This window comes from Acomys minous (genome assembly GCF_964271855.1).
Source record: "Acomys minous genome assembly, chromosome: 10".
Classification (NCBI taxonomy): domain Eukaryota; kingdom Metazoa; phylum Chordata; class Mammalia; order Rodentia; family Muridae; genus Acomys; species Acomys minous.
In genome coordinates this window covers 61,141,373-61,148,872 of record NC_140491.1, presented here as the reverse complement: position 1 = coordinate 61,148,872, position 7,500 = coordinate 61,141,373, and the positions used below count along the sequence as shown (strand labels likewise).

The window sequence follows — 7,500 nt, the reverse complement described above, 5'->3', positions numbered from 1 at the left end:
CACTGCCCCTGAAGCCTGTTCAATGCAGTTTTTTTTTTCTGGATAGGAGGATGAGCCAGGCCACTGCTGTGGGTAGGACCTCATGTAAGAGGCCTTGGTTGGTTGGAGAAACCCAAGGTTCCTTTAGGCTGAATGCTGCGTATGTTCTCATGGTGGCCTTGTGAGGTGAGCTGGGAGCTTGCTTATCTCACAGGACTTGGTGATCAGGGTCAGGGTGTGGCCCTTGCCCAAGGCAGTCAGTCTCTTCCGGAAAACTGTAGCTTCCTCCACACCTAGGTCCCCCCTCTAGGCCTTACACTTTTGTGGCCTGGGAATCCCCGGGCACTTCTTCTCTGGAGGGAAGGGAGGACCTTCTGTTGTCACTGCTACTTCCCTGGCACCTCCCCCTTGGTGGCCTCTCTCTCCATAGCCTTCTGGAGGGTCCCTGTGCACTGTATTGTAATAGGTCCTGGAGTCTGGTTACCCTACGGGTCCGGCCCAGTATATAACAGGGGACAGGAACTTCTCTGGTGATATTATGGAAATTGATGTCCTCTACTGGGGTCCCTTCTTGGGGTTCTTAGTCTGTTTAATAAAGGAATCCAAGAACGGACTCAGGGTAATTTTATTAGTGCTTATAAGAAAACCCCAGGGTGGCTCAGCAGCAAATCTCAGCGGGGCCTGGAGGAGAATGGACAGAGGAGAGACGGAGGAACACCATGCTGTGTGAGTAAAGCTGGCATGGACACCAGCCACGAGCAGCCACATGGCGGGGAGGGGAGCTTAGGGAAAGAGTAGGGCAGCCTGAGGTATAGGATGAGTCAGGGTTAGAACAAAGAAAATTTAAAAGGAAACATTACGTTTTCTGACCAATTCAGAAAAGTCGGCAGAGTTATGAAGCTGCACGGCTGTGACTGCACGCAGGAGCGTGGTTCTCCCATCATGCCATGCTCCAGGGTGGGACTCTGAGAAGGCAAAGTACAGTCTCTCCTTAAAGGGGTAATTATCCCTCCTATCTCTGTAGCTTGTTTTAAGGGGAGCCTGCCTTCCTACAGTGGTCTCTTAGTCAGATCAATCCAGAATGCTAGGCCTCCACCAGGTCAGAGACGCCATCCTCTTAGTCCTGTGCGGGAGTCTGTCTGGTCTTGGGAGGAAGAGGCTCTCCCATAAGTGGGCCTTTCGAGAGCAGGGATAGGTCCATGGTCTCTCTGCTTTGCTAAGAGCTAACCCAGATTTCCCTCCCGCTCTCTGCTCTTGCATCCTGGGGCCTGGACTTGTGGCAGATGCAGCTACCTTCTGTGCCAGCTGCACTGACTCCCACACTCTGGCCCACTCTGGGATGGAGGGTCCTGCCTTCCTGAGCAGTCTCTCTCTTCTCCACATCTGGCTCCACCCTCCAGCCTGGGCCCTCCTTCTAGAACCTTCCTAGAGGGTTGGGCAGCCTAGTCCATCTTCAGCCCTTTTATGCAGGCTTTCTTTCTCTGACCATGTGACCTTGAGCCCTTCTGTCCTCTGACATGGTGGTGCATCTACAGGGGTCCCAGCGCTGCTGGAGCACCCAGACCATGGAAGAATACACAGGTCTGGCCTCAGACAGCATCCTTCAGCTGCCATAGTGGCCTCCTGTGCTCTTTCCTTCCTCCCACTGGCCGTGAAGCTTGTTTGCTTTCCTGGGAAGGGCGTCAGGCACAAGCAGGCTTTACAAGACCAGGGCTAGTACATGGCAAACAAGATGAATTCTCATTGTGCGTCTGCCTGGCTGAGGATTTTGGGGACAGCTCAAGACATGTCATCTTTACTCCTTGATGGTTGCCTTATCATGCTTTGCTAGTAGTGTGTGTGTGTGTGTGCGCGCATGTGTGTGCGTATGTGTGTGTGCATGCATGTATACGTGTGTATGTGCATGTGGGTGTGTATATGTGTGCGTGTGTTTGTGTGTGTGCATGTGTGTATGTGCATGTGTATATATATGTGTGTATATGTGCGCGCGCGCGCGCGCGCGCGCGCGTGTGTGTGTGTGTGTGTGTGTGTGTGTGTGTGTGTTGCCGGATCCCCACCTTGATCCTTCCCCTGGATACTCCAGGAGAGAATTCACCTAGCTGATGTGTTTTGAGTGGCTTTGGTTCGCAGGTAGCCAGAGGCTCAGCCCTGCCAGGAGACCCCACCCCTACCTACCCTCACTGTAAGAGCTGAAGCCATGGACACCCTGGTTGTCCTGGCATTGGCTGGCTTTCAGCAGAATGCTCTACTGATGTACATTTCCAAATGGTTCTCCTGGCTATGCTGCCTCCTGCAGTAGCCAGGAGGTGGATGTATATCCCAAGGCCACCCCCAATGGGCTGGGCAGGGGGCCAGGGACTCCGCTGTCCTCTTCCGCCTGGCTCTCCAGCCACTCTATGGACAGAGTCCACTCCTGGCTCTGCATGGGTAGGAGTGGGCCGTGGCGAGCACCAACCTACCAACCTTCTCTCTGCCAGGGCCACATGGGGTTGAGCTCAGGTCAGGTTGGCACCAGGATGACATGGCTCTGCCACTTTTATGTCCCCTCTGCATTTTTAGGGTGCTGCCTCACAGGGTTCAGCCACCCACTAGACAAACATTGATTAACTACTGTGGACCCCGAGTCCTGTTCTAGTCTTCATTCTGGTGCCTCCAGCCTTCTTCCTTCAGACCTTTCTCACGCCTCCACTCCACAGAACCTTCCCTGTCTTTTTTTTTTTTTAAACTGGCTGTGAGATTTATTACTGAACATGATTTGGTAGGGTACAGAAGAGCATCACAGTGGAAGCCCTCCTCAGGAATGCAGGGCCCTCCACTTGTCCAGGGGACCCCGATTGGGAATATATTTGACCCCACAGCCATCAGGAATGAGCCGCTTCTCAGCAACCATGTCTTCAAACTCATCTGCGTTAAACCTGGTGAAGCCCCACTTCTTTGAGATGTGGATCTTCTGGCAGCCAGGGAACTTGAACTTGGCTCTACGCAGAGCCTCAATCACATGCTCCTTATTCTGCAGCTTAGTGCGGATGGACATGATGACCTGGCCAATGTGAACCCTGGCCACTGTGCCCTGGGGTTTCTCAAAGGCACCACGCATACCTGTCTGGAGCCTGTCAGCCCCAGCACAGGACAACATCTTGTTGATTCGGATCACATGGAAAGGATGGAGCCTCACTCGAATATGAAAGCCATCCTTGCCACAACTCTTCACCACGTATTTGTTGGCGCAGATACGGGCAACTTCCAGCGCTTCAGAAGAGAGTTGTTCATGTTCATCTGATACCATGTGGCCACAAAGTGGGAATTCATCAACTTTTGCCTTTTTTCGTCCCCAAAGATGCGGATTTTAGCATCAGGGACACCCCAGCAGAAACGAGACTTTGGATGGGTGGCGGCCCATAATGACAACTGGATCATCGGTGGCACGCTGGAGGAAAAGAGCAGACCTTCCCTGTCTTTACACCTTAGACTGATTCTACGTTTTGCTGTGCTCCTACCATTGTGTCTCTTTTCCAGCCTGGCACACAGAGAGGTCCTGCTTTTTGCCTGTCCTAGGGCAAAGGCTGCCCTGTGTTGATGTCCCCAGTGCCTAGCCCTGCCCTTAAGTTGTTGCATGGAGGAGATTGAGGGGGTGGCTGCAGGCTTGATGTGGAATGATGCAGAGAAAACTGCGTCCTCTGCAGGATGGCTTCAGCCAGAGGCCAAGCTGTGGACTTGGCCAGCTCCTGCCATGGACACGGAGGTGGCACACGAGAATCGGTTCCTAGTGCCAGGCACCTTGCTTGGCTCTAATCCAAGTGCACACTGCTGTCTGCCCATTCCACATGCCAAAGCAGCCTTGGAGGGCATGCTCTGACATGCCCAGGGTTGAGATGGTGTCCGGATGGAGCTCTATAGCTAAGGCCAGTCTCTGCTACATGCTGGCACAGGGCAAGTCCCCAGTGGGGCGCCAAAGCCCTCGGCACTGTCATTACAACTGAGATCAGTCCCAGAGGAGCTGAGTCTGGCTCTGTGATAGGCGCTTGCCCCTGGGGGCCCCTCACCTGGCTTCTTTGGCTTCCGTCACCAGGTCACCATGCTCCTGACTCTAATTACCTGTCAGGGGAGCAGGGCTCCTGTCATCCTTCCCACTCTAGGCTAGGGGCCCTGAAGCCTGGGCCAAGGGCAACTTTAGCCTATGCTCTGTAGGGCTGGTGTCCTGGCTAGTCTTATGTCAACTTGACCCAAGCTAGAGTCATCAGAAAGGAGGGTATCTCAACTGAGAAAATGCCTCCTTTAAACCCAGCTGTAGGGAATTTTCTTAATTAGTGATGGATGGGGGAGGGTCCAACCACTGTGGGTAGTGCTGTGTCTGGACTGGGAGTCCTCGGTTCTATAAGAAAGTAGGCTGAGCAAGCCTTGAAGAGCAAGCCAGTGAGCAGCACCCCTCCATGTCCTCTGCATAAGCTCCTGCCTCTGGGTTCCTGCCCTGCTCGAGGTCCTGTCCTGAGTGCCTCAGTGATGAAAAGTGCATGGAAGCAGAAGCTGAATAAACCCTTTCTTCTGGAGGTTGGGGATTTAGTTCAGTGGTAGAGTGCTTGGTAGCAAGCACAAAGCCCTGGGTTCGGCCCTCAGCTCTGGAAAAAATAAATAAAAAGACAAAATAAAAAACCCTTTCTTCCCCAAGTGGCTTTGGTCATGGTGTTTCATTGAGACCTAAGACATCTGGGTTCCAGGAGACCTGTGTAAAGCTGTACTCACATATATAAATTCATGCTTGCATGCCCTGACCACCCCTGTACTCGCATACAGCCAAAGGCTTTCGCTTATTGCATGTGCACACAAGGGTGATCCTATGCGTACCTCCCTGCCAGCTGACATACACACATGTGCACCCAGCCCTTGTCTTACAAGGGCAGAGGGCACAGCTATGCACAGGAGTGCACACATCCCTTCCTCAGCACAGGCAGAGCCCACCACTGTATACAGGTGTGCACACACCCCTCCTTAAGACAGGCAGAGGCCAAAGCTGTCTGGCATGTACATACATGCATACTCAGGGCGGTTCCATGGCAGCCCAGCCCCCTCTGGCAGCCCAGAATCTCCTTTTGCAACTCTTGCATTTCCAGAGCAGTCCTTTGTATAGGCAGAAGCTTTCAAAACACTTCAGTCTTGTTTACCAAGCTGTGCAAGAACATTTTGTCTCCTCTCCAGCTAGGCCTTCCACAAGGAGCAGGAACGTGCCTGGCTCAGTGCTGGGCCAGCTGGGCCTTTGCCAACAGTGCCCCTGGCCTCTTAAAGGGCCAGCTGGGCACACCTCAGAAGAGGACAGTGGGGCTTGGGCAGAGGCCAGCTGGCCAGCTTTTGCCACCCCAATGGCTCCTGGCTCCTCACACCCGGGTCCCTTGTGAGATGGAGCATTAAAAGGCCAGAACGTGGCAACCAGCCTGGGAGCAGCTCATGGGCGGTGGGCTATGAAGGGGGTCACTGGCTAGTTATCAGTACAGTGAGGTCAGAGTGAGAGGCATGGACTGTACCAGAGACATATGCCAGCCCTGCCCTCCAGTCTCTATATTTGGTAGTAGACTGGGTACCGCAGAGAATATTATGGTGACCTGGCCATGCCATCCTGGCATTAGGATCCAGGCATTTGCTGGGAAGGCCAGCCACCCTGTAGAGCCAGGGTGCTGCCAGAAGCTCCCCTCGGCTGGAGTTTTGGGGCAGGGATCTTTGGCTTGCTTCTGACCTCTTCCGGAGCCTCACCTTGTGCCCAGCAGCCCCTTGAGGATCTGGCTGTTCTAGGACTGTCCTTAGATATGCAATGCCCTCTGTGACAAGGCTAATGCGTGTCCCCAGCCTTTTCTTTTCTCTCCACTCCCTGTTCTCACCCAGCTTGCCTTCTGCCTAGGTCCCTTGACCCAGGACATGACATAAGCAAAAGCCAGGACCACCCCAGTCTTTTGAGCTTGGCGTATGCCAGGAACATAGAAGGGGGATGGGGAAGGAAAGGCAGGCCCAGAGGTCAAAGTCAAGTGGGGAAACATACACATTGACTCTGTGCTTGGACCCCAGTGTAGTGCCGAGTAGCCTGGTAGCCAAGGCGATAAGGGAAATGTGACCAAAGAGAGATTGTGCCTATTGAGGAAAAAAGATCTGTGTTTTGTGTGAGAGGCTCCTTGAACCCAGGATCCAAGGGGCAGGGTAAAACGCAGCTGAAATTCTCGCTAGAATTCTTGTCTAAAGTATCCACGTGAGAGGCCTGAGGTTCTGAGGAGGAGGCTGTGGGGCATTGCAGTGGCAGAGTGTGTGTTGGAGGCTGTGACAGAGTGGTGGCAGGGAGCACTAAGGTCTCTGAGGCCTTAGAACCTCGGTGTGTGCTGTGGGGGTGCTCTTAGGGGCGTGGGCCTGGATGTTTGAGTGGATTGAAGCTGTCCCCGTGGCCTTGCTGCGACTGCCAGAATCCTGAACCCCATCTCCCCACACCCTGAAGTGGGTAGTGCCTGCCTAGGCCAGAGTCTCACAACCCAGGGGACACTTCAGGGGGTCAAGGGTACTCAATGGCCTTTTCTCAGCGTCAGCCTCTGGGAAGGGGAGGGTCTTCCCTTCATTCTAGACCCCTGGGTCCTGCCCAGCCCTGCTTCCGGGTTGTGGAGGTGCTCCTAAGGGGAGAAGGAAACGAGAAAGTGTGAGCTAGGAGATTGCTTTGGCCCTTTTCTCAAAGTCAGCTGGGGTTGGGGTGGCTGTGGGAGGTGCTTTGGCATCCCACTTATGTAGGAGAGCATGGGCCTTGGAAAACGGGGCCCAGCTTGCTCAAGAATCTCCCCCTGCTCCTCACGCACTGCCACAGCCTCTCCACAGGCCTGACTGGGTGCTGTGACAGGAGTGCCAAGCAGCTAGTGGGTGCTGGTGGGTGTTCTAACCTCTTCCTGCTCAGTCCCTCCTTGGATGCAAAGCCTAGATACCAGCCTGGTCTGTGGCCGAACTTGGGAGCTGGGGGTTGTGCCCAGCACTCTCAGGAGGACCCAGGAAGATGAGAGGGAGGCTCCAGAGAATCAAAACTGACAAAATATTTAAAAAGCCAGTGGGTTAAAAAACAGGAAAACCAGCCAGGGGGTAAGGGCACATGCCTTTAATTCCAGCACTCAGGAGACAGAGACAGCAGGATCTTTGTGAGTTCGAGGCCAGCCTGGTCTACAGAGGGAGTTCCAGGACAGCCAGGGCAACACAAAGAAACATTGTCTCGAAAACAAAACAAAATAAAACAACAAAACAACGCCCCCCCCCCCCCCGACATACAAAAAATCTCCAGGAAACCCCTCATCAGAGCTGCATGTACTGGACAGAGCTTATTTTAAAAAAATAGTCTTGCACTTTCCAAATGCTGGAGGAGGCCAGTACAGTACGTGGCTTGAGAAGGTCTGGGGCTTTCGAGCTTTAGCCTTTACCCAGCTCTTCACTCACTTCTGCTCTCAAGAATGCCGCTCTCTTTGTAAAAGCTGTCTGCTTCTGCCACCGTTGTCTACCTAGGCCTGGTCAGGTTCT

At 53.6% G+C, this 7,500-nt stretch overlaps 1 pseudogene across 1 annotated transcript; it reads right to left on the bottom strand.

Annotated features, from left to right (window-relative positions):
- Positions 1-2,688: 2,688 nt before the first annotated feature.
- LOC311607280 (large ribosomal subunit protein uL16-like) lies at positions 2,689-3,396 on the bottom strand (annotated as a pseudogene). The gene has a single exon. The product of its transcript is annotated as a large ribosomal subunit protein uL16-like (transcript).
- Positions 3,397-7,500: the final 4,104 nt, after the last annotated feature.